The sequence below is a fragment of the Hetaerina americana genome, unplaced genomic scaffold (assembly GCF_022747635.1).
Source record: "Hetaerina americana unplaced genomic scaffold, ioHetAmer1.1.p SCAF_27, whole genome shotgun sequence".
NCBI classification, from domain to species: Eukaryota; Metazoa; Arthropoda; class Insecta; order Odonata; family Calopterygidae; genus Hetaerina; species Hetaerina americana.
In genome coordinates, this window is record NW_027286841.1 from 3,079,520 (window position 1) to 3,106,520 (window position 27,001).

Here is a 27,001-nt window from a genome sequence, read left to right on the forward strand (position 1 = left end):
GAGAGTTGATCCACGCCTTTCAGAAGAAAATTACTAAAGTTTCGCAATTTGATGGCCGGGGGAGGGGGGGGGGTTGCAAATGATGACATGCTGAACTTCCCCACGTAGGACAGCCTTTCATTTATTTCGCCCGGGCGACGGATGATGGCGGTGCTTGATGGGGTGCCGGGTGGGATAATTCGCGGGAAACGTTTCCTCTGCCGCGGCATCCAATCTGTCTCCTCGGGATGTCTTTGCCTCGCCCCCCCGCGTCCTTTGCTTTTCTGGCGGGAAACGTCCTCATCCCGAGCCCAATACGCCCCTCCTCTTCTCTCTCTACTGTAACGAGGCTCTCTGCATCTAATGGGCGACACTTCCTAGCCCCTTCCCTGGAGAATCGGTTCTTTTAATGAGATATCGGAATTTCATCCTCGATAATGGCGTAGAAGTAGATGCCTCAAATTGCTCAGCTGCGAGTGGGGGGGGGTGGGGGGTGGAGAGTCCGATTGGACGTTTTCTGAAAAAGGAGGAGGTCAGATAATACTTTACACTTTCAGGCTTCACTTCGTGGAATTGTTTGATGTACATACATATTATTAATATGGAAAGGAGTAGGTCAGGTTTGCCCATTGTCGCCGGCGCTGTTCGACGTATTTCTTGAGAAAATTCATAAAATCAGTTAGGTTTGTTGATGACCAAGCTCTAGTTTGTCAGTCAGTGACGGGGTTGCAAGCATTGATGAGTGCATTCGATAATTTTGATGGTTTCCGGCGTAACTTTATGGAATCGACTCATATTGGCAATGAAAAATAGTAACTTTGTGATTCCAATGAAAAATGTTTATTACGAGACGACCCGGGTTTCGACGTTCAACGTCATCTTCAGGTGTATATGACGTTGAACGTCGAAACCCGGGTCGTCTCGTAATAAAAACATTTCAGTGGAATCACAAAGTTACTATTTTTCATTTCCAAGTGCATTGGAAATTCAGTGCGATGGACACGGAATGAGAATCAATGTAAATAAAACATAGCTTACGCGATTTTACAGATAGAAAAGGGCTAAGCTAAACATTAAAATTGAAAGGCAAAAACTAGAGCAGGTATATCAGTTTAGGTATTTCGGAATTTTTTTGGACCGAAATGAACAAAGTAGTAGGGACATGTGGAGAAGAATTGCAAAGAGGCTTTCACAAGGAGGAGGCAGTTGATGACGGGGACGTTGAGTAAGGATGTTTACGGAAGGCCCGTCAAAATTCTGATAAGAAGTGTGTTTGTTACAGCGCGGAAATCTGGTCATATGCAGCAAGATGATAGAAGTAGATTGAAGGCTCTTGAAATGTGGGTTTGGAGACGGATGGAGAAGGTGAAATGGACAGAGAAGAAAACAAATGAGGAAGTGCCGGGTATGGTGGGCGAAGAGAGGGGTTTGTTGGGAGAAATCATAAGGAGGCAGGAAAAATGGATGAATTGATCGGCAGTTGGATGTTGAAGACTGTGATAGAGGGAATGTGAATGTCAAGCAAACGAGGAAAGGGCAGGAATAGGATGGGGATGTTGGAAGGAATGAAGGGAGTAAGGAAGTATACGGAGATGAAGAGGAAATTTTTGTAGAGAAGGATGTTAGGTTGTGTTTTGTTAGGAGTAACGAAATAGTTATTTGGTATTTGTGTCCATCCAAAACCTGTATTAACCGGTTGGTTACCTGTGATAATAATTTCATAAAACTGATTGTCATATTTCCGATTTAGCATTGATACCAGAATGCCACCCCAGGGGGGGGGGGGGCTCAACCTTCGCCCCCCCCTCTATCGCACCACAGGCGTGCCCAGGGCGAGGTCGAGGGCAAATTGATATTCATTATGAGATATTTCACACAAATACGGGCGCGCGCGGATATGAGAACAATGGTGGGTCGTGAGAGACACGTATGGGGTAATAAATTTCACCAATGTTTGTTATTCCGCACGAAGGAAGGCTATAGTGCCAGAAGACGTGGAGCACGAGAAAAAGAATTGGTTTAGCCAACATACATAGGGTTCTCAAGGAGGAGGGAGTGACCACTCGGACCGTTAGTGAGGGCGTAAAGTAAGGAAAAGGAAAAACTTTGTCAAGGAGCGTGGATATGTCAGGCTCTAAACTTCAAATTGTTAAGGCGAGTGAGTGGCTTAGATCAGATTTTTGGCTTTTGCGAAGCACGCGTGGGGGAGAATGGAGAAGGCAAAGTGGGAAGATAGGAGAACAGACGAATGGTTACCAGGCACGGCGGCGGAAGACATAGGGTGTTGGGAGAAAGTAGGAGGAGGCAGGAGAAATGGAATCCGTCGCATTGATTGGCTCATGAAGTGTTGAGGATTGCGGTGTCAGGGAATACGAGGTCGGGGGGAGGAGTGACGCGCCCCCGCCGGACGGAAGGTCAGACTCATTCGAAGATGGGTTTGCTTTGGTGTACGACAATGCCTCGTTGTGCCCTGACAGGAGAGGCTTGGAACGGCAACGGTGGATAGTCTCTGTTTCCAGCCAAAACTTTGCAGCCAGTTTTTGTTGCTGCAAAAGTTACCAGCCTACTTTTAAAAATAGGTAGACCACCATTAATAGGTAATTTTTTCATTCCCTGAAAGGTACCGCTAGAGTGTATGGCAGGGGGGGAATACACACCAGACCAATTTTGCTTCGAATATTGTTACGCCTACCGCGATCGGGCAAGGTTATTCTGATCTCTTATCGATCATGAAAAAAATGACATCTTCAATCTATGTGGTCTACACTTAATCTTTTTAATTTCACTGACGTGATCTCTACTTTGGTAGCACGATGGGGGTAATAATACATTTTCAACATCAATTCTAAATATCCCGTGATAACGCCATGAGTAGATCGGGTGTTTTTGAGTGGTACAAGTTGCTACGAAAGGATAGAGATGTTGAAAGAGCCGAACGTTCGCGACGGCCTTCGATCTCAAAAAGTGACGAAAATCTTGTAAGAGGGAAGGCTTTGTTGACAGGGATCTCAGATTAAGTGTCCGCATGGTAAATGGTGAACTTGGAATCCCTAAAAGTGATGTGAATTTACTTGTGACCGTAAACATGGGCATGAGAAAGGTGTCTGCGTAGTTGGTGTCGCGAGTGCTCTCGGACAAAGAACAAAAAGAAACTCGCACGCGAATCTGCCATGAGCTTCTCGACCATGTGAGTGTGAATCCCAGTATTTCAGACATTGCGCCACCAGACTTATTCCTCTTCCCCCGTGGGTACGTCACTACGGCTCGGTGGAGGCGTTACATCAGACCGTGACGAGGGAGCTTATCAGCATTCCGGACGCCTAATTCCAAAAGGCGTACGAAGAGTGGAAACCTTGCACATTAGGGACAGACTTATTATTTTGTTTATTTAGAAACACTTATTAGCATTGTAGTGTACGCAACGAAAGGGAGAGGTGATTTTTGTTTTATTAAGGGCGTCGTTCTCGCTGTCCTGGTTCTTGCCCAATTTTCCTCACATTTTGCGCGACTGGTCGAGTGGGCTGGGGTTTTGACCTTTGATGGGGAATGGTTAGGAATAAAGGGATGATGGAAAAGTCGACCCTGAAAACTCATTTGGATTAAAAAAGTGAGGGTTAAATGGGACGTGTAATGTTCACAGGGTGCGTGTGGTTTCGTGCACTTGGAAATGGGGGGGGGGGGGTGAGGAGGAGGGTGCGGCCCCCCTTGGGACATTAGAACGACGCTCTTAAATTTGATTAAAATGGCCTTTTCCTCGCGCGCCGCACCCCTCCGCTCGGGGCAGGGCGGGAAGAGGAAGGGAGGGGCACTGCCAAGGGATGGATGAGTATGCCCAAAAGCAAATAACGCTGGGAGACTGAAATGAAATGCTCTGCTTTCGCCGAATATACGAGTACAATGGTTTGTAAAAAGTGACGGTAGTAATAATTTCCTGACGTGCCTGGCGTGAAATGCGGAATACAGACTGTCGGGTAAGTGTGCCCATGATCGCATATCATATATTATTGGCTAGATGAAAACGCTTATTATTATCACTGAATATTTGGAAATGCGAAATATCTGCGCTAAATTCGTCCTCCCGAAGGTCTTTGGACGGACGACCAAAATACCAGAGTCGAGTGTATCTGCTAGCGAAAACCTTCTGCGACGACATCGCGACGATTTCCCAATCCCCTTACAGTTCCAACTTGGCACGCGTGGACTATTTCCTATTCCCTGTGAAAGTGATATCCTGCCGCCGTCAAAGGACACATGCACCGTGGAATCATAAGTGCCGTCGAAGAAGCTTGCACGCCTGTACCCTTAAGGACTTCCCGCCCACCAGGGAGCTTTCAAGCCGTGGAAAGTGTGTCGACGCTCAAGGCATGTACTTTGAAGAATATGTGGGGATTGCAGGAACATCTGAAGTAAATGTATTTTTCCGATACTTTTTATACTAGCGACGTATTAATTTAGCACAAAAAAGGACAAGATAAACTCATTTTTGAGGAAGAGACACACCAATTTCACATTTAAGAAAGTTTTATCTTTCGGCCATCTCTTAGGGCTCTCGTATATATAAATCGATAATTCCCTTGGCAACCCCTCAGGGCACAACCTGACATCAAACACTACAACTACACCACTCCCCCCTTCAATCCAGCGTACTTCCTTTTATTGGAATTTTGAGGACTGGTGGAACATTGGGCAAGCGAGGGAAGGCCGTCAATGGGATGGGCACCTTGTGAAGGGAGAAAGAAAGTATCACCCTCTATAACTAAACCCCGTGGATCTTCTCTACGCAGTTTTACTGGTCCTCTCTGGTGCAAGTCATCATATTTGTCCATCTTTTCGGTGGTGCACCGTCGTAGCGTTCGTCTTCGAACTGCCCATTTATCTTGAATTCCTTTTTACTGCTCTTTGTTTTCTTTTTTACAGTTGACATATTCATTCCATATAATTCTGCATTCGTTCATTTGTGTGATCATATCATTTAACTAACGTAGGATAGCCCACATTTGTTCATTTTGTATCCCGCAATCCTCGTGTCTCCGTTTTCATTTCCGTTGCGCCAAGGGGGGGCTGCTTGCCACTCCTTGACGTGCCTCCCCGCAGATTCCCTCCTCGGCGAGCCGTCGTCGTCGTCAGACAGACGGACCTTATTCATTCTTTTCTAGATTGCGCGATTTATACGATGGAATTATTTTCCCTTCGCCCATTTGCTATTTGGATAAATTGCCCACGTGCTATTAGAATTGTTTTGTTCAAATAAAGCCACAGTTTGTGAGGGGAGGTTGTGGACGCTCGCTTCGAAGATTTGACCGAGGTGGATGTATGGTGGCATAAAAGGGGCGAGTAGTGTGTGTGGGAATGGGTGCGGGGGGGGGGACCGAGGGGGCAAAGGGACCGAGGGGGCGTTCTTCCTCGAGCGGCCGAATCATTTCGCGGGTGTGGGCGCGGAGTGGACCATAGGGGGGGGGGGTGGAGGAGAGGGACGGGGTTAGACCTAATCAAGTTGCAGGCCTCGCTCACGCACGCACGAACCGCCGTCCACCCCCTTTTTATTACGCTCGCCTTGAGGGCGCTTCAGGGGGTGGGGACGTGCCCCCTGCGGGCGAGGGAAAAGTGGTGGGGAGGAGGGACCTCACCTCCCACCAAGAGTCAAATGCGAGGAATCCGCGCGCTATGCCTCGAGGGGGCGTTTGTGTCCCTCGAATGCCCTCGAGTTCCGACCCTCCCCTCCCTCTCCACTTTTTGAAATGTTTCCCCTATTGTGTGCCGAAACGTTGACTTTGACCTCGCCGACTGTGGCGTGGGGCGCTCGCCTTGCGTTCTTTTCACGGCGTACGCACGCGCGCTCATTCGTCGAAATGTCTTGATCTTTTAAAAGCCCTCGGAAATGGAGAACGTTCCCTAACAGATTGTTCAAAGAGTGTGAATATTTATTTGTTTATTTTATTTATTCAGTATTAGTCCGAAAACAGCACATTTTGGTCTTTATATCGAACTATTAACAACGGTCACATTTACAAACACCCAGGCCCTAGATGGAGGGAAACTCACCCAGGCGGGAATCGAACCCGCGACCCTTGGAATGGCAGACGAGGACGTTACCCCGCCGCCACCGGGGTCGGCAATATTGTGTATATAGTGTGCGTGGTGTGTGTGATGTTTCAAATAAATTATAAAGACGAGGGCTCTCCATGAAATAATTTCCGTTATATGACAAAAAAAATAAACGAGAATAGGTGTAGAAAATGTTCAATGTAACAATTTCAGAGTGTCAAAATCATTCGCCTTGACTGGGATTCGAACGCAGATCCATCAATATCCAAGTAAAAAAGGTTTTTTTATTATCTCATATGTACATGTACTTATATTTAATATTTTTGAACCTATTTGTCAAACAGATTTAAACATTTGTCATATCTCTGGAATAGTTTACGAATTCCTTCAGCATAAAATTCTGCCGCCCGAAGTCGCAGCCAACCGATAACGGCATCAATTGAAGTTCCTCGTCGAGACGAGCACAAAACATGGGCAGTAGCTTAACTTTTCAGTCATGCTTCAATGCAACAAAGCGGCAGAAATACGTGGTAAACTTTCTAATGATTTAAGATATCGTAAAACGCCGGATTTCGCGAACTTATCGTCAATTTTCAGGTGCCGTTCATTGTTCGCCACAGACGGGGGCGGCACTTCTGTCATCATTTTGTACAAAGATAAACTAAGGGAGATAGATTCCAGGACAGATAGGTACAAATACTCATTCTTTCCCCGAACAATCAGAAATCAAAATAGTGAGAAACCGAAGTAACTTTAGAAATATTGAAAACATTGAATTTACAAGTCGGAGCAAAATTAAAAATTGCAAAGATGTTAGGTATACTTTCAGGTGCATGTGTATGTAAGATGTAGATTGAGTGTTTGCATGTGTGTGGGGTGTAAGTGTTCATGCATGAATGTATGCCATTTTTTTGTGGATATGTGATTTTGTGGTTATTGCATGCGGTTTTTTTTCTAAATTACGGTTGGTGTCCTAACACCCCCCGCCACACACCCTTGCGGCGGCTTGCGGGGTATTAATTAGATGTAGAGTTATTATGTAGATGTAGTTATTATGTAGATTATGTAGATCATTATGGACATTTGTCCGTTCACTCTTAAAACGCGCACGCCTCTTGTCAATCATCACACTTGGTCCGTACAGAGCACAATGATGAATTTCAGCAGCTTTGAAGTTTTTTTTATCAGTGAAAACTTTATCACTGAACGAAATTCACATTTTGCAAGAATTTCAGTGGTATTGCTCATTTTGACTCCCTACTGTATAAACAAGCGACAATCAGCGCCATCTTCCATTTACTGCAGCTCGAGGCGTACTGACCCACTGTGTGCGTCAACACAGCGACCAACATTCGGCTCCCTCCGTTAGTTCTTACCTAACACCGCAACGGAAGTTACTCATTACTGCCAGGCTGGGGTGTGCTAGCACAAGGTGGGACGGATAAGATATATGAAAGGTTAAGGAAAAAAAAACCCAAAATAGACGAGCAAAATTTTACCGCATGCTCTCGGAAAACCTATTTCCAAATGAGGGTTAAGCTTACCCAATGGTTGAGAAAAAGAGTCATAAAAAATCTGGAGGCGCCGGGTATCGATCCCGGTACCTCTCACATGCTAAGCGAGCGCTCTACCATCTGAGCTACGCCCCCAGTTGAAAATGCGAGTGTCTCAAGCCGGTTTTATTAACTTTGGCGCACATTGTTCGCCCCCCTCCCCCCCCAACACGGGCTGACGCTGGGAAGTGGGTCTCTGTGAAAGTGAAGGGCGCCCAACGGTCGGGGGCAGGGGAGGGAGGGCTGCGGTGGCCTCCCCCGGCCAACGGGGCGGGCAACAACCGGGGCTGGCTGAGGGCGCCGCGTAACACCTCGGCGAATTTCAAACTAGGCGTCAAGCGTTCGAATGCATCATCATGTCTTCCAAAAACAATGGGGAAGGTAGTTTTGAACTTTCTAAATCGTACTTCGTGATTTCTGCTCAGAGAAATTGTGTGTACTGCTGCTCATTGAATGCCATTAGAAGGCGGAGGGAGAAGAAAATTTACGTCCTCATGTACACAATACCAAGCAGGGGCATTTGGCGGGGGTTGTCTGGTCACTACTCGTAAAAGAGGAGAAAGCCGCGTGCTAGACCAACAAATTCATGCAAATCTACGCTCAAATTGGCGAATGCGTTATTCATGTGAAAACCTTTTAAACTTACAGGCAGGCATATACATTGATTATCAACTAATGTACACATGTAACTCCATGCAACTAGCATACACGTTTAATCTTGTTGAGTATTTGTATCCATGTGACTGGAATCTCTCTACCTTATCTTATCTTCGTGGTCTAAGCCACTCAAGTAGTGTGGGGGCCATAGTAATAATTCCTTCAGTGTCATTGTTAAACTCGTTTGTTCTGAGTCTTTCTAATAGTCTTAGTCTCGCTTGCTCTCTCGCATCTCAAAAGGTTCCCAGCCTAAACCCCCCGAGAGACCTGTCACAGTTGTGTTCTTATTATAACAATTTCAACGAATCTGGCGGATTTTCTCTCGACTTGATCTAATTCTTTTTACCATATTTTCCCCTAAGGATCCCAAATACTTGCGGCATATTCCAAATGAGGACTAACTAGAGCGTAATAACACCTCTCTTTAACTTTTTCATTGCATTTCCCTACCACCCGTTTTATGAAGCCAAGTTTCTTTGAAGCTGATCCGCATATTGTCCTGAGATGTACTCCCCATGCGAGGGGTGGTATTCGTTGGTTTCTGGCTCATCTTTGAGGAAGTTAATGCTCGTGGAATGAAGAATGCAATTTATTTTTCCACTGTTCTTTTATTTGTGTACTACTACTTTCAGCGCTTAGGCGTGGTCATCAGGTGACCTGATGATGATGCCTAAGCGTTGAAACTTGTATCAGCAAAACAAATAACAGTGGATGAATACATTGCGTTCTTCATTCCATGAAAAGCGTGGTGTTAGAAATGCCCCAAATATTTCACTTAATCTGCCGTAGTTAGCACTGAACCGTCTATTACATGATGCATAATGTATTTAGGGTCTTGCCAAAGGACTCATAGGTTTACTTAGCGTGGATGAGCATTCCTATTAGGAAACCTCACTGAATGACGGCTCGTGCGCATTGGCGGCTTTTGGCGATTTCCGTGGTGATGGGTTGTGTTGAAACATCTCGAAGGTTGTCGTTTTGAGCAGTGGTTCAATCGTTTGAATAAAAGCGAAATAGCACATACGTCAGTGGTATTTTGGAGCGCATTTTGAACAACTCAAATGCAAATAATTAATCACGGGAAGAACTAGATGTTCATCGTTGTAATAAAATCAATGGAACGTAAAAATATGATTCCTACAGAAAATGCCTTGAATCATATTTTGGTCAACGGAAGTGACTTATGGTTTAATTCACGACCTAATTGCTGGCGGGATGACGTCCTTCGTGTGTTGGGTCAGAGGTCGTTACCCCTTCCTGACGCTAATGCTGTGTTTGTGATTTCCCTTGCAGTAATTTCTTGTCAAAAAAAATCAATTTCGAAGCCTGCTTGACTGTTAAAAGGTAATGATTTAAGCGCCGATTCAGGCGAACTCGGTTTCGTCGTTTCCTTTCAAAATAACGCATTTCTCTACATCTACATAACATCACGCAAGCCGCCGAAAAGGCGTGTGGCAGGGGGTGTTAGGTCGTCACCCAAATATAAGTAGCAAGTTAAATTTTCAATTCCCGTGTGATATCTAATTCTGTTTATCGATGATATTTACATCTACACAATACACTGCAGGCCACCGGGAAGGTGTGTGGCAATTGTCGCATCAGGGGTATATCTGTGTACCCGCCGTTCCCTTTCAGTATTTTTCCTGGCACCGTTCTCTTTTCCTATTTAACAGAGTGTACTTTTGGTTCGCTGGTCTTCGAGGAATCCAATGTAACGAATACTTCGCAATCGAGAGCTTGTCGCCGTAGATGGTGCACCAAATCCCTCCGAAACCTCTCCGTTGCGAATGAAGCGGTCTTGAATGTCCCTCATAGCAGAAAGTGCTCGTCTTGGGATCCCTAGTTGCTAACTTCCAAGGGCATGGCTCGCCTCCGACGAGGATACTCAATCTATCGCAATGGCCTTGCTATGACAAGTCTCCGTATGATGGCCTTAACCGGGATGCTGTAGATGAACCTCGCGCGTCAGTTACAGCTAATACGAGAGTAGTTTGAAAGATTCTCGGAATCACTACCAGATGTCAGCGCCAGCGCGACGAGTTTCCCGGGTAGTAATAGGTAATCTTTTATAAGTAAAGACGTTGCGCCTAAGTGCTCTGGGAAGCGGTGATTGGTGCGGAGGCCTCTCTATACTGTTGTTCCCGCAAGTGATTTGTGAATATGGAAAAAATTGAGATTCGAGCAGTGATTAAATCCTTCGTAAAGAAAGGTGTGCACACAGAGAACATTTATGCTGACTATCTATCAGAACATTCTGGGCGACTCAGGCCCTTCACATTCAACTGTTGCCAAGCGGACAAACGAGTTTATGTTGGCAATGGATGATCGCCAACTGAAAGTGCGAGAAATCGCTGAAGATGTAGGGATATCATCTGAACGGGCATATCACATTTTAGAAGTGGAATTGAGTATGAGAAATTTAGATGGGTGGCTCGATTCTTGAGGCAGGATCACAAGCAACATGCTAAACATTTTTGCGAACGGAGATTCTTGTCAAACAAAAAACTAACATCCGAAGTAGAGGGGTATTTTGCCCGGGCCTCAAGGAATCTAATTATCGATGTGGAATCAAGGGGTTGGATCATTGCTGGACCAAGTGAATTAATGTACGGGGAGACTACATTAAAAATACAAAAGTTTCCCTGAGGAAGTCTATATATACGAATGTAGACTATTATATAAGTTTATATGCATTCCATTCTGAGAACTTTACGAAGCACCCGCGTATTATAGCGGTGACTAGACTCCAACGACCCATCATCTTGTTGAGTGCGATGGAGGGATAGGGCGCCCAATTCTGCCCTAGGACCTGTGAAACTCTCTCAACGTGGCAATAAATGTGCTCTATCCCTTCCTTCGCCAACGTCTGCGTTTTCCCAGGGAATGGTTCCTTGTTAAAATGACTCGGCTCGGGAGTTTATCTGGGAGTCGAGAAAGAGGGACACCTGGATTTGGACCTTTGAACCATGAGGTCAACATCCAGGGCAAACAACGCACCAGGCCTCCTTATTGAAAATAGATCAGTCTTCAACAGAATAATAATAATAATAATAATGTAATTCAATTGATAAAAATTACCGGAAATGACACTACAATATTTTACGATTTGAAAGTGGCTGAATTGGAATTAAATCGATTGAAGTTCCATCAGTTACGTCCACGGATAAATGTTGGTGTTCGAACGATTTTCACATTATATTTCTCTCTCGCGGTGTATTTATTACCTTTAAGAACCCGTGCGCAAGCGGAGCTTTAATGTTTCGAGATAAAATCACCGTCTAGAAAGTGTTTGGTGCTTGAAAGTGGTCGATTAATAGGATTGCGTAGATGCATTTCATAGATCAACGGACGCTATCGTGAATTCAGTGCTAAATCCCGACAACGAGGTCAAAAGCTTTGCAACGGAAAACAACGATCGGGGCATAATAATGGTTGGGAGATATTTACGTATCCCGTTTTTGATTGGAGCACTTAAAAGAGTTTTAAAACGGGTCATAAGGGTGAGAGAGACCTTCGCGAGTCATTTTGGCTTGCTTTCACGTCGAAATTTTATAAGCTAGTAACTTGGTGTAATGCCGTTTCTTGCGTCACAAGTAAATGTAAATGGCTGGCACTGATGCCTCTATTGGTAGACACAATCAGGTTATGAATTGTAAAAAAGGAATCTACATCTACATAATACCCCGCAAGCCGCCGCAAGGGCGTGTGGCGGGGGGAATCCAGACCCACTGCCAATCTCCATCTGCATAATACCCCGCCAGCCGCCGCAAGGGCGTGTTGGGGTTAAGTGACTAGCAATGCATGTGCCAACCCAATCATGTCACCTCTACACAAATATTGCACAAAGTGCACTGGAGCAGACTTGATCGCACGAAAGAAGGCGCTTACATGCAAGAATATTCAAAAACAGGGTACTTTTACTCAATTCTTGTGGTTGTCTTCGGAGAAGGGCTTCAAATTAAGAGATGAAAATAAAGCGCTAGTTGAACATTTAGACGAGAATCCAAAGCCATTTTGGTCCTTGATCAGTCCGATCTCTTTGAGGAAGTTGTTAATATCGGCAATGAGCTGACAGCAAATGTCCTCGGAAATGATGATGCAGGAAGAATGGCCAGCATTTTAGATAAACCCAATGAAATGTGCTCTCTATCAAAGGGATCTCATGAGATGATCGAACAATATTTCCGAAACCCTTCATAATCCTGTTTGTAAATCCGATGATTGCAGCTGGTATATACTTGGGAGAATTGAACGCCTGCTGCAAATCTACATCTTCCTGCATGATGCCACTAGGGTGTTTGATAGGGTTTGGTTTATACACCAGGCATACATCACCTGAAATTAAGTTTTTCTTAATTGTGCAATGGTGGTGGACATACTCGTAATTAGGTCCACAATGTATCAGCACCTCTGTCAAAACTTGTAGGCATTTTCCTTCGTATTTGCAAATACTTTTATGTAAGGTATCGGTAAAAGTTTCATTTTAATAGATTTATTTCAATTTATTTTGCAAATTATTGCTGCAATGCCTCAATATTCTTCGCCTCAATATTCTATGCCTCAATATTCTTCTGGCCCCACACTACTTAGGTAGATCAGACCACAAAGATAAACTAAGGGAGATAGATTCCAAGACAGATAGGTACAAATACTCATTCTTTCCCCGAACAATCAGAAATCATAATAGGATGAAACCGAAGTCACTTTAGAAATATTAAAAACGTTGAATTTACAAGTCGGAACAAAATTAAACACTATAGAGATGTTAGGTATACTTCCAGGTGCATGTGTATGTTAGTTGGTAGTTTGAGTGTTTGCATGTGTGTGGGGTGTAAGTGTTCATGCATGAATGTATGCCATGTTTTTTTTATATATTTTTTTGTGGTTATTGCATGCGGTCTTTTTATTTTTTCTTTTCTAAATTACGGGTGGTGTCCTAGCACCCCCCGCCACACGCCCTTGCGACGGCTTGCGGGGTATTAAGTAGATGTAGATGTAGATGAAGAACATCCCTTGAGCGTCAACACACTTCTGCCAGAGGGGCTTTGCCACGACTCGAAGGCGGCTCACTGGTGGAGGGGGAATGGAATGTCCTTAAGGATACGCGTGCAAGCTTTTCTGACGGCACTTAGGGTCCCATGGTGGTGTCCTTTTTGTGAGGATTTCGCTGTTCTACATCTACATAGTACCCTGCTAGCCGCCGCGAGCGCGTGTACCCACAAAGTCGTATGTATTCATTCAAACACCTTTATAAGTCACATGAATGGAAATGCATACATATACTATCAACTCACACATTCACTAACGATTATTCCTTATGTGTACGGAACGTTTAAACTTGCCCTGACTTGAAAAATTAAAATGTCCTTACTATTTATTAATGGTGACTAATGTTTCTTACTATTATGGTTTCTGATTGTCCGGGGAAAGAGCGAGTATTTGTGAGATCTTAACAGGAGTCTATATCTTATTTCCAGAATAACACTGTCCAATCGTGGTAGGGTCATTCGGGTCAAAATTGGTCTAGTGTGCATTCAGCCCCTGCCACACACCCTAGCGGTGGCTTGCAGGGTACCAAAATATCAAACTAAATGTCATTACTTTGTTTTTTGATGTACCTAAGTAGTGTGGGACCGCAATACTAATTCCTTTCGTGTAATCGTTAAACTCCGTTATTCTGAACCTTTCTAAGTCTCGCTTGTTCTCTTCGTATCTCAAGTGGCTCCCAGCCTAATTCCCCTAAAAGGCCCCTTACACTAATGTTCTCATTGCAACGATTTTTCACGAATCTGACGGGTTTCCTCTACACCTTATCTTGTTCTTTATGGCCACACTTTCTCCCAATGATCCCAAATGTGGCCTAACTAGAGCGAAATGACACTTTCTTACTACATTTCCCCACCACCCGTTTGATGGAGCCAAGTTTCTTTAAAACGGATCCGCATATTGTTCTTATCTGTGTCCCCCGATCTCCTTTTGTTTAATATCACTAATTGTGCGCATTTTGAATGTTCCCTACCCGGAGTGCCCACCGCCGCCGGCCCGGGGCCTTTTCCAGGGAGATTCCGCCGGCTCTTCTCGGGAGCGCTTCCTTGACCGTCGTACTTCCTTTCACCCCGCCGCCGTCCAAGCGAGCACCTCCGCACCAGGGTCCTTCCGCTCTGCCCGTGCACCCATCCCCCTCCTCTGCGCGCCCCTGCTTCTTCGGCCCTTCCTCGCGCAGGTCCTATTGTCCCCCCCCCCTCGCAACATTCCGAGGCTCTTCAAGGTCACAAATATTCCTCTTTCCTTCTCTCCTCCCACCCCCCTCACCTCGTCGCCCCCAGCCGAGCGCTTCTCCTTTCCTCCGGAAGAAAGGAACGCCGACCCCTTGAATGCGTTCCCTTCCGCCTCTCATAATACGAGAGGCCCCAGGATTTCTCCACGAAGCCTGGCCGTGTGGAGTGTCCGGCCCACCCGACTCCCTCCGCACCTCTTCGGCTCTGTTCCTCCTCGGCAGGGAGAGGTGCCCTTTCCCACTCCTCGACCCTTCCATTATCCCTCCAAACCCCTCTCCCCATCCCCGGGGAGACTCATCCTGACCGCCCCTCTTCTTTTACACGTCCTCCCGAAGGAAAGGAGTCCTCTCTAAACCAATGAAAGCTATGCATTCATGACATCGGGTCTCAGATTTTAAGTCAACTTCTGCTTGCTGACGATGCAGTGATATGTACGAAGGGACACACACATTCAGTCATGAAGGTGGAGTATCATAAGCTTACGACCTGAATGCAATTCAAAAGTGGTGCGAGACATGGGAGGGAGAATCGAATTAAAATAAATGTGTTTCAATAAATTTTTGGAGGCAAAATATTTCACTCGGAAACACACTAAACGGAACCAACGTATCGAATAGCTAATAAAAAGTTAGGTTTCGTTTAAAAAAATACTTTGGAATTGTATTGAAAGGGCCAAGGAGGTTTGTTATTTCACGTCAGTTAGGTCCCACCTTGAGTATGCTCTGAAAGTGTGTATGGGATCCTCATGAAGTAGGCTTCATTTCGGAAATAGATCGAGTGCAGCGTAGAGAGCAGCTAGGTTTGTGAAAAGCTTTTCTGTAACAGTGCAAAGTAGCAGTGTCACGACACTATTGGAAGAACTAGGATGGGATCCACTAGTTGCCCTTACGCTTCAATACACGTTTAAATTACTGCGTACAGGGTTCGTCCGGAAAATAAGTGTACTGAGCTCAGGAAAAAAAATTTATTACACTTTTACATACTATATTAAGCTAATATTCCTCAAAATAGGACCCTTGTGAGTCGATACACTTGTTCCAGCGGCGTTCCCATTCCTGGAACCCTCCCGCGAAGGCATCATCGGGAACCTCTCGAAGACACGTCGTCGACCTCTTCTCTGCCCTCCACGAACATCTTGTGCCACCGAAAGATCATGTTTCTGGACATGGCTGACTCCCCGTAAGCCTGGTTAATCATACCGACAGTTTCGGTAGACGATATCCCAAGCTTTACCGCAAATTTGATGGAATCACGCTGCTCCAAAAACTTCGGCATCGCGTTCCGTGACGTGGGTCGAAGCGTGGAGGTTCGCGTTAACAGAGCTCCTCACTACACCACAGCTCAGAGCCGACTGCCTTTTACAGCGTCGCTTGCCAATATACCCCCCTCCAATCGCAGCCCATCAGAGCGGTGCTGGGCGCGCCTGGAAGGGCGCGCCCAGCCAAGGAGTCAGTACACTTATTTTCCGGACGAACCCTGTATATTTAAGGCAGGTTACTTATCTGATGATGTCAAAGGCATATTACAGTTCCCGACTTACTATGGCAGATCAGATCACCAAAGTAAAATCAGGGAGATTTATTGTAGAACGGATAAATTTAAAATTTCATTTTTTTCCACCAACCATTATAGATTAAAATAGATAATATCTCGGGCACGAAAGAGTTGCATATATTGCATTGGCAGTGCATATATTTTGTTGATATCCTGCATTCATATTACATTTACCAATTTCTGATACGCGTGATTTTAATATTTTCGTGTTGCTGAATATTTTGAATTGTAAGTATTTTCATATGTGCGATGAACTTAGTTCGATTGCATGTTCGGACTAATATCTGTGTTGTGCATCTGTGCATGGCTGGCGACCTAACACCCCCCGCCACACGCCCTTACGTCGGCTTGTGGGGTATTCTGTAAATGTAGATGTTATCTCGAAATTAAAATTTTAGCAACTTAAACCCAAAGTGTGTAACTATGGTGAGTTAACTCGTACAACGAAGCTATTCACAGATTTCTAAAACACTAATTAACTGGCCTCAAAATTCAATGGCCGGGATGAGTACAATTACTTAAAGGCGGTTGGCTTCATAGTTTGCGCGATGAATAATTATTTCTCCCCCCCTCCTGACTTGTAATCGTGCCTTTTCCCCAGCCTCAAAATTCGAGCGTACACATTTTAGACATATTGAGAAGATTCTATTTGCAAATAATAATTTACATCTACATAATACCCCGCAAGCCGCCGCAAGGGCGTGTGGCGGGGGGTGTTAGGTCACCAACCGTAAAAAGGAAAAATACCACATGCAAAAAAACAACACGGAAAATTACACCCACAGCAGCGCACACACTCATGCAAAAATCCCTTCATCCAACACTCATGCAAACACATATACCGCAAAACAACAAAAAAATGCAGCACGAAAGCCATCCTACAACACGCAAGCCAGGAAAAACAAGCAAGAATGTGAAACATGGCTACCACATGAACATGCACCACAAAACACTCTACACTTATGGTTTCTTCTCATTATATTTTTACGGCGTAATTACATTATTTGAAAAAGTTTGTTGAGACTGGTTTGTAAAAAGTATGTGTGTTTTGTAAATATCAGAGACTAATCTAATTTTAGATGTGATCAATTTTTGACGAACAAGACGCCGATAGCGAGTCGCTTTGACGTAATCGATATTCCGGGACGAAATATTAAATATATTTCTTCTGATTTAAGAATGCAAAGAATATCGTACACTGCCTGAAATACTTCTTCGTGTATCATATGTTTTTATATTTCCCTTTCTTAGGCACGTCAAATTTCTTGAGCCTTATCTCGACGGCAGTTGAACTTGTAACAGTATCTGCTGCTGCTGTTATAAGGCTTCCTCTTATCCAACCCTTGGCCCAAAAAACAAGGTTGAAACAAGATATGGGGTGAGGATTAACGTCTCATCTACGTCTACATGATACTCCGTAAGCCGGGGTGTTACGTAGTTGTAGATATATAGGTATAGATCGTGGGGGTGCGGAGTTTTATGTCCATGTGATGATGGAATTTCCCTTCTTCATTCCCTTCTTAATTTTCAATTCGAATTTTCCGTATTATTGGGTAGAGTTTTACTAAATTTGTATGTGCATGTACTAGTCAAGTAAGTGGGTTTTCGTCCTCCGTGCGGTTGGCAGCAATGGTCGGCGCCGACATTCCATTTGCCGCTTCGGAAATGTTTTGGGAAGCCCTTTCGGGGAACCCCAATTTGTGGTGAAGGGCGGAGGGAGGGAGGAAGGGTGCCCGAGGGGGGGGGGGGTGGTGTTAGTTCGTGGAGCGGCGCATCGCCTCGACTGCCTCACGATGCGGTGGCATGGGCTGCTTGCTGGTGTACATGCATGGTTTGGGTGAAAGGCATCGGGAAAAGTTTCGGAAAAATGGGTTTATTTCAGATATCGCTGCAATGCATCAAAATTCTTCCAAGTGTATCCCTTGAGCGTCGACATAATTTTGTCAGCGGCTCTTCTTCGACTCGGAAGCTCCCTTGTTGGCGGATTCCCCAAGGTCAATTGAGGGTGCGCGCGCTAGCTTCTTTGACGGCACCTAAGGTCCCATGGCGGTGTCCTTTGAGAGAGGGAGGATTTCATTTGAATAGAAATATAGGAATTAATCTGCTGGTGCCAAATCGGGACCGTAAGGGGGTTGGGGAATCGTCGCGATGCCTTTTTTCAGAGGTCTTTGCAAGCAGACACTCGACCTTCGGGATGAATTTAGCGCAGATCTTTCGCATGGCCAAATTTTCAGTAATGATAATGGTGTTCACTGTCATTATGAAGGCCAATAATGCGATCATGCGAGCGATCAACCGACGGTCTGCACTTCAAGCATACGCCCGGAAAAATTGTTACCGATACTTTTTATACAAGCCTTGTACGTATGTATAGAGAACCGGGAATGCGATCCCAATCCATGGTCCTGGATTTAATATCTTTCTGTTCGATCTTCAGCAGATATGTTGAGGGCCATCCTGTGTAAACGTCGAGAAGAATCGAGAGGCGTCATTTGTTAACTCCTGTTCGAACGGGACTTGATTTTCGTTCGGAAAGCTTTGGAAGATACACATATCGGTTCGGCCATTTACGTTCAAATGAGGGCTTTATTTGGTTTATTAATATAATATATTTCATAAGTCTTACACTCTTAACCTATAATTTCATTGTATTAAATGACGACGTTTGGTGCTGTTATACAGGGTTCGTCCGGAAAATAAGTGTACTGATTTAAGTGTACATTTTTGACAAAAGGGGAGTCGTCCACTACGAATTTGTACCTGAACGACAAACTGTAAATGCTGCATTTTACGTCCAAGTGCTCGACAGGCTCCGAAAACGAGTCGCCCGCGTCCGGCCAGCGATCAAAAACATCTGGCGGCTGCATCACGACAATGCGCCGTCTCACACCGCGCTTGTCGTGTCGGACTTCTTGGCCAAGCACCGCGTGGCAACGCTGCCGCACCCGCCCTACAGCCCGGACTTGGCACCACCGGGCTTCTTTCTGTTCCCGAAGATAAAGAGGAGTTTGAAAGGAACGCGATACGGGACTTTGGACGCCGTCAAAGAGGCCGTGACGACGTGTCTTCGAGAGGTTCCCGATGATGCCTTCGCGGGAGCGTTCCAGGAATGGGCACGCCGCTGGAACAAGTGTATCGACTCACAAGGGTCCTATTTTGAAGAATATTAGCTTAAGATAGGTAAAAGTGTAATAAATTTTTTTTCCTGAGCTCAGTACACTTATTTTCCGGACGAACCCTGTATGTCTACCGACAACTACACAACACCCCACAAGTCGCCGTAAGGGTGTGTGGCGGGGGGTGTTAGGTCTCCACCGGCAAACTACAATAAAACCACATGCAAAACCAACTTATGTTACCTCTACACAAATATTAGTTTGTTCATGCACTCGAGAAATCGTAATCACACGAAAGAAAGTACTTAGATGCAACAATGTTGAATAAAAGGATAGGTGCATTCAAATCATGCTGTAGAACTGTTACATATATGGGTCAGCGAAATTAAAAGAATAACATGCCAGAAGAAACATGCAATGTATCAACAAATACAGATACATACTCTACCAAGTCTAATTATCTCCTACGCGATTGCTGTCACGTCTATTGTGATCTCTAATGGTTCGAGGAAAAACATTTTAAATCTATCCGTTGCACAATGGATCTCCCTGATTTTCCTTTGGTGATCTGATTTACAATAGCAAGTCAGGGCCTGTAATATGTCTTTAACATCATCAGGTAAGGAGTAACCTGTCTCAAATTAACGCATTAAATATAACTCGTATCTTAGCCAAAGGTCAAATAGTGACTTCCATCCTAATTCTTCCAATAGTGTCGTGACACTGCTACCTTGTCCGTGACAACGTTTCGCAAGTCTAGTTGCTCCAAGTTGCACTCGATCTAATTCCGAAATTAAGCCTACTTCATATGTGATACGTGGCGAAATATAAATGTGAATGTTGATGTATTATGTTAAAACGTAATGGTGAAGTGATTTATTGTGGCGTCGAAGTTCTTTCGAGGTTCTTAGCTGTGCAAACATCAGCTGGTGCGTCAGGAATCCCGCCAGAACATACGAGTGTATTTATATTGAAAAGAACGTGTTACTTCGGGCATTGATAAAAGTTAGTCCCTCGGTCTACTTTGTTTCTCGATCTTTACATTTTTTTAAAATTTGAGATCAATATTTGTTATAAAATATAATGAGGTCAAACGCACCACAACCAAACAAATGTTGTTGATTAATCGATGCATTAAGCTTTTTATGAACATGTTGTGCAAGCAAAACGGTGGCAAAATCAAATGAATTAACGAAATGTTTGAGTTAGTTTTTTAAAAATGCTGCAAAGCAGGGAGGTTTCGAATCTAGAATGTATACCTACGTTTGGATGAACAAAAAAAATAGAAAACAAAAATGTTTGTGGAAAATGCCGTTCCTGAAACGTGCCATCTTGTTTGTTTGGAATCCTATATTTATTGACATTGTTGCCATGGGTATAACCGAGAGCATTTGCGACCGAGTAAAATAATGGTTTTAATAGTGGAAAACAGCCCTATTTCTACAATTTAAATAAAGAAACCCATTTTTCGGGTAGCTTTTAAAGTTTTATTTCCCATCCGTCTATAATTTAAATATATGTTTAAAGGAAAGGCCGTCCCTGAAACGCTCCATCTTGTTTATTAGGAATTTATATTTGTTGACATTGTTGCCTTGGATATATAACTGGGAAATATGCAACCAAATGAAATAATGGTTTCATTAATGGAAAAACAGCTATAATTTCAAAACGAAAAGAAGGAAACCTAATATTTGGGAAGTTTTTACAAGTTTTATTTCGTATCCATCCACAATTTTTAAATGTACGTAAAGAAAATGCCATTCCTAAAACACGCCATCTTGTTTGTCTGAAACTCTCTCGTAGTTACCGACAAAGATTCTTATAGAGTTAAATATAGTCGTTAATTATTGAAGGGGTAACCGGAATATCTTTCCTTACCCAATGACTCGCCTTTTCGCCCAGGACTATTGGAAGTTGTCTCCCCGGGAAGTTGTGTCGCTTGGTGAAATCGGTGTGCGATGGGCCCCTCGGGGCCTTACGCAGGAGGGCCTGGTGGTTGACGGAGGACGCGGCGGCGGCGTCTAGGGGATTCAATCCATGTATGCCTACGGCTTTCCTACTCCTTTCTTCAACCCCCGAAAATTGATAAGCTGATTTCCTCCGAACACCTTTCTATTGCTTTTGCGGGGGGGGGGGGGGAAGGGGGAGTAGAAGACTTTTCAGGGCCTCTCAAGTGTCTGTGCATTATTTTAGTGATTTTGCAAAAATGTTAAAAATAAAATCAATCAATCCATGAAGGTTGTTTCCTGTGTTGGCTGTTCGCTCGGCATTACACGCACTGCAATATTGAACAGATAGATATATTATTTTGATCCAATGCATGAAATTATGTCTACTCTGAAATGTGTCCGCGTGTAAATGAGAAGAAATTTGAATGTAAGCAGAACAGTGAACTTCATCCTTTTAACAAGGGAACAAATTCCGTTATTTTAATTGTTCTAAATGAAGTATTAATATGATTTTACAAAAGCCTTCGTCAGACTGAGGCACCAGTTCAATTACTTCGGGACAGATGGCTATTTTATTATGCGGATGGATGTAAGGCATTCTTGAGGACTTCTTAACCACGATGACCAATATATCCACTGTTTAAATGGTGTGCGACGGACGGAAGCGTCAAATTTAGTGATGAGTCGAAATCAGAATTCAAAACTTCAGATTAGCCAGGGTGACAAAATAGTTTCGACCAAACATCGGACTAGGATAATTAAGGAATTACCGCTAATTTCTTGGAACACTTGGTTGATTTATAGTTTCGACAATATTCGACTAAACATCGATCTACTATGGTTACGAAATTACAGTTAATTTCTTACAACACTTCTTGCTTGATTTTTAGTTAGTTTGATCCATTTTATTGAGACGCCTGCATGCTTTACGGGAGGTGTAAGTACTTCCTGTTGGTTGTCCATACAGGAATTCTTTCAGAAAAACAAAAGATTCAATCATTTTGGAAAACTATCCAGCGAGAGAGCTTGAAGGATATGTGAGCAGTGAACTGGATGTTGAGGGTTGAGATCTGCAGACGAATGAATGGAATTAGTTCATCACAGTCCATTCAGCCAAGGGTCCGATAGTGGTTGAGAAATTCATGTTTACAAGGGCATTTCTGATCATTTTTCGAGCTGAAACCGAATCTGATGCGCTGAAATTCTTAAGGAATTATAGGAAAGCATGGAACTCGAAGAGGAAGAAATAATTTAATTGTTTCGTAAGAGAGCTGAGTAACCAGATTAGTTGGCGTTAGTACCCGAACGTATGTATATTTCCTTTCTTTGTCAAAGGGTGTGGGAGAGGTGTGATCGAGTGCGGAAGACTCGCCGTATTTCCACGCATTGATTCAATTCTACGAGCGCTGAACAAATGAAATTATTTTTTCAAACGGGATGTTGTCTTTTGCTACAAATTTGATTGGTCGTCAGTGTCCCCGCTTCGCACGTGTCGTCCGGGGAGGAACTTTCTCTCCCGCCTCGTCCCTCCCGGCCTTGGCGCCACCGTCTGAATGAACTTGCATGGGGACAACCCTCTCAAGTTGGCCGCCGGGAGCGACTCCTTTGTCTGCGGACATCGACAATACGCCACGATCCACCAAAAAGGTGTGTGTGGCAGGGGGTGGAAGAGCCAGGTGGGAAGGGTGAGTGATAAGGCAGGATGCATCTAAAATAAATACCCTGCAAGCCGCCGCAAGGGCGTGTGGTTGGGGGGATGTTAGGTCACCACCCGTAAATGAGAATAAAACCACATGTAAAAACCAATACATTCATGTAAACCTACACACATGCAAAAACATTTTAATCGAACACTCCTGCAAATGCATATACTATCAACTGACATACACATGCACCTTAGAATGTTGTGATAAATTATCCAATTACGTGCAAAACTAGAAAATGAAACGTAAGGGGAAATTCCACCATCACATGGACAGGGTATGGGAGAGGAACGGAAAAATATTCGTTAAAAAGCTATCAAATAATGGGCGAATTTGTATGCATGCTGGAAAAAAGACCTAATTCAAAACAAGGGTTAATTCATCTAATAAATTAGTTACTTGCTCGGCGGAAAAAAGGAATAAAATGAACCGCAACCATTTATACAACAGATCTTCATCATCACAGGTAATGCAGGATTGAAAAGTAATAAGGGGAAATACGACCATCGACTTGGACATCCAACATGCAGTGGTCTCCTCCCCCAAAGGACACAGGTAGGGAATATGAGACACCACTGCTGGCAGGCAGCGATCGGCCTCAGGGAGAGAGACGAACAGCTTTGTTTGTGAAAAGTTGTTATCAACAAGGTAAAAAGGTCGCGGCACCATTGGGAGAATTAGGATGGGAGCCGCTAGTCGACCGTAGGCTTGAATACAGGTTACATTTAATGCGTAAATTTGAGGCAGGTTACTTATATGAGGATGTGTAAGACATATTACTACAGGCCCCCGCTTACTATGTTGGATCAGATCACGTACGTAAAATCAGGGAGATGGATGGATTAAAATAGATGGATAGAACGCTTGAATTTAAAATGTCGTTTTTTCCTCGTACCATTATAGATCAAAATAGATTTGACAGCAATCGTGTAGGAGAGAATTAGAATTGGCAATTTATGTATTTTGTCAATGTCCTGAATGTTTTTTTTTATTTAATAGACCCTTTTAAACAGTTCGACTACATTATTTGAATACACGTATCCTGTTATTTAATACTATTGTATGTAAGTACTTTCTTTCGTGTGATTAATATTACTCGAATGCATGGTTAAACTAATATTTGTGTTAAGGTGACATGATTGGGATCGTGCATGCATGGTTGGTGATCTAGCACCCCCCGCCACACGCCCTTGCGGCAGCTTTCGCGTTATTATGTAGTTGTAGATGCTGACGGCGCCTTCTATTCACTTCAGGTCGTTGAGAAATGGATCGCGTACCCACGATTTTCTTAAATACAGGTTCGCCAGGATAGATTTGCGAAATCCTTTTCTTTTGTCGCTTTTCTACCGTCTTATATGCGTACGTCTTAACCTTTGCGTTCGTCTTCTCCGCGGTGTTCGTTTTTTTTGGCGGGCTATTTTGTGATTTCTACCGAACCCTGGCTGTCCGTGCGTGCCTCGTAAAGACACCCTTAACCTTGCAAATGTTCTGCGCTGTGGCTACTTTTTAAGGGTTTCCTTCCCTGGAGGACATTCGGTCATGTTTAGTGACGCTGTCGTATCGTTTTATGCCCCTCTGGCATGAAGCGACCCCGCCTTCGTTCGTAATTTTCCCAAATATTTTTTGTGACCGATTTCTTAAGGGTCCGACACGTTTTATGGGAATTAGAGAAGACGCAGCGCCCGGATTCGTGGCCGTCTTTGTTGCCATGACGGCGAGCAATCAAAGGGTTGGGTCACCACCGATGTTATCAGGGGCCTCCGAAAGGTCAGCAGCACGGACGACCGCCGCTCGGAGCCCAGCGATTTAATGTTCCGTGTGCGGTCAAAATGAAGGAAGCACGCGGGGGGCAGCACATTGGAGGGTCCTAACCCTTCCCTGCTGCCAAGGTCATAAACCCAAGCAGTGTGTTGGGTAACCTCTGGAGGGCATCACCCGAAAAAAACCCTGAACGAGCGACTGAGTAAAATAATGGTTTTAACAATGGAAAAACAGCTTTAATTTCACAATTAAAAGAAGGAAACCGAATATTTGGGAAGATTTTATAAGTCTTATTCCACATCCAAATTTAAGTGACCAAGCTTGACCGTTTCCACCAGGAAAATCTCCTATTTGCAACGTAACTGTAAAATAATAAAATAATGATAATAATCCGTATATTACCCAATAATATGCGTAAAGAAAAGGCCATTCCTGAAACATGCCATCTTGTTTATTTGGAATTTATATTTGTTGACGTCGGTGCCGCGGATTTATAGCTGGAAAATATTCAACCAAGTAAAAATAATGGTTTCAAAATTAAAATAATTAAATTAAAACGAGGAGGGAAATTTCCTATTCGTTCCAAACACAAATGGCTAACATTTGCACCAAGTTATTGGCTGTATTAAGATGTCTGAAAATCGTGTTCCGTAAAATACGTTTTTTACGACAGTTTAGACGATATATTTCGCAAAAATATTAATAGAAAATAATCTGAAAAACGGAATATAGTTTCAAAAACCATTATTACAACGTATTCTCTTTAAAAACAGCCCTTTCATATGCATTACGTGGTCAATAGGCATTTTAATTTATATAAATATCGTCAAAATATTTTATTAACACGCTGTCGGCTAAATGAACGGATCTAATTGGTTTCTAAGCCGCCAGTTTATTTCAGCAGTGTGAATATAAAACTGTTTAAAAGAACTATACAACATTTTTATGACTTAATTGCAACAAGAGTAATATTTAGTAACCAAACAAAATATCGGCTTAGGAAAAATATACTGTTAATAAAAATAAAAAAAAGCATTGATATCTCATAATATGTCCATTAAAAATTAATTCAAAAATATTTAATATATTTTAATAAAATTTAATTTATTAATTCTTCGAGATTACCCACACGGTAATTATGCATTTCAGTCGTACAAACGCGCCCTCGGAACAAAGGTATTGCGGGGTAGAATCAATATTGCGCACGCACACACACCCTATGGGGTCGTACGCACCCCATTCAAACACCAGCGGGGGAAACCCTCGGGTGAAAATAAAACCCGAAATTGGTTTTCCCTAATTTACAGTCCAGCGAAGTCATCAATTGTGGTCCAGGGGGTCATAAGAGGACCGTTTATCAGACGCTCTTTGCCTGCGAGAGAGAGACGCACTAAAAACATTAAAAACTTCGTGGAGCCATCGATAAAAGCAATCATGCCAGGGGAGTCTCACGCGGGAGGGCTTCATTTTCATTATTCATTTGTTCCTCCGCTCAGTTACGTGGGCCCCTCCTCCGTTGCTCGACGTGACACCATTGTCAGTTGGTCCTCTTTTCCTTGTTCATTCGGACCCCACAACCAACCCACCCGCACTCGATTCGATTCGGGGTTTCCATCGCGACTCCACTCGCTCTCCCCGAGAAAATCTCTCGATGCGGTTTGGAATCACCGCAAAGAAACGGTAGTTGGGAAACCTGTTCTAGTGTTTTGTCAACGCTGCGTGTTTCATCAACAATAATGGCTTTTTCAGGCTCGCAACCACGAAGTTTTACTACCCATCGATTTACGGTAGACCTATCAACAGCATCGTCACCATAAACAGCCTTGGAACGACGATAAATCTCAGTAGGTGTCACTTTTCCAGCAGTTTAAGTTTCAATAACAGTAGGTTATTTAACTCGCGTCGACATGGCACTGGAACACGTCCCCTTACTTCTGCTTCTCAAAATACACTGGATGAATGTAACGACCCCGAACCTGCGCATGTGTGTTTAGGGGGAATGTTACTTCCACATTCCATCAGGTAGATGCACTTCTGAAGGTCATTTTGTTTGCTGTCTACAAGCATGTGTGCATTAGTTTTCAGCTTACCCTCGTAACAACAGAGACTAAACACCTCTTGCAATTTTCCACTTAATAAAGATTTATTTTCGACTAGTGTCGATGCACTGCATCAATTTGAAGGGAAAGGGTTGAAAATGATATATTATATTGAAACTAGTCAAAAAATAAATCTTTATTAAGTGGAAAATTGCAAGAGTATTCGTCTCTGTTGTTTGAATCAAAGGCAAAGGGTCTAACCTTCAACTAACTAACGAACCTTTCCGGTGTAGATTGCTGATTTGTTCGCTTGCAGCCGGCCGCATTCAATGTTATCCCGGAGAGTCATCCAAATAAATCGAGCGGA

The 27,001-nt window shown here is 43.7% G+C and overlaps 1 protein-coding gene and 1 non-coding gene across 2 annotated transcripts in view; one reads left to right on the forward strand and one right to left on the reverse strand.

The window, feature by feature from the left end:
- The window catches only part of LOC139689665 (capon-like protein), a 653,345-nt gene that overhangs the window by 121,086 nt on the left and 505,258 nt on the right, over window positions 1-27,001 (forward strand). The gene's annotated exons all lie outside the window — the stretch shown is intronic.
- TRNAA-AGC (transfer RNA alanine (anticodon AGC)) lies at window positions 7,601-7,673 on the reverse strand. Its single transcript has one exon. It is a non-coding gene; the product is annotated as a tRNA-Ala (tRNA).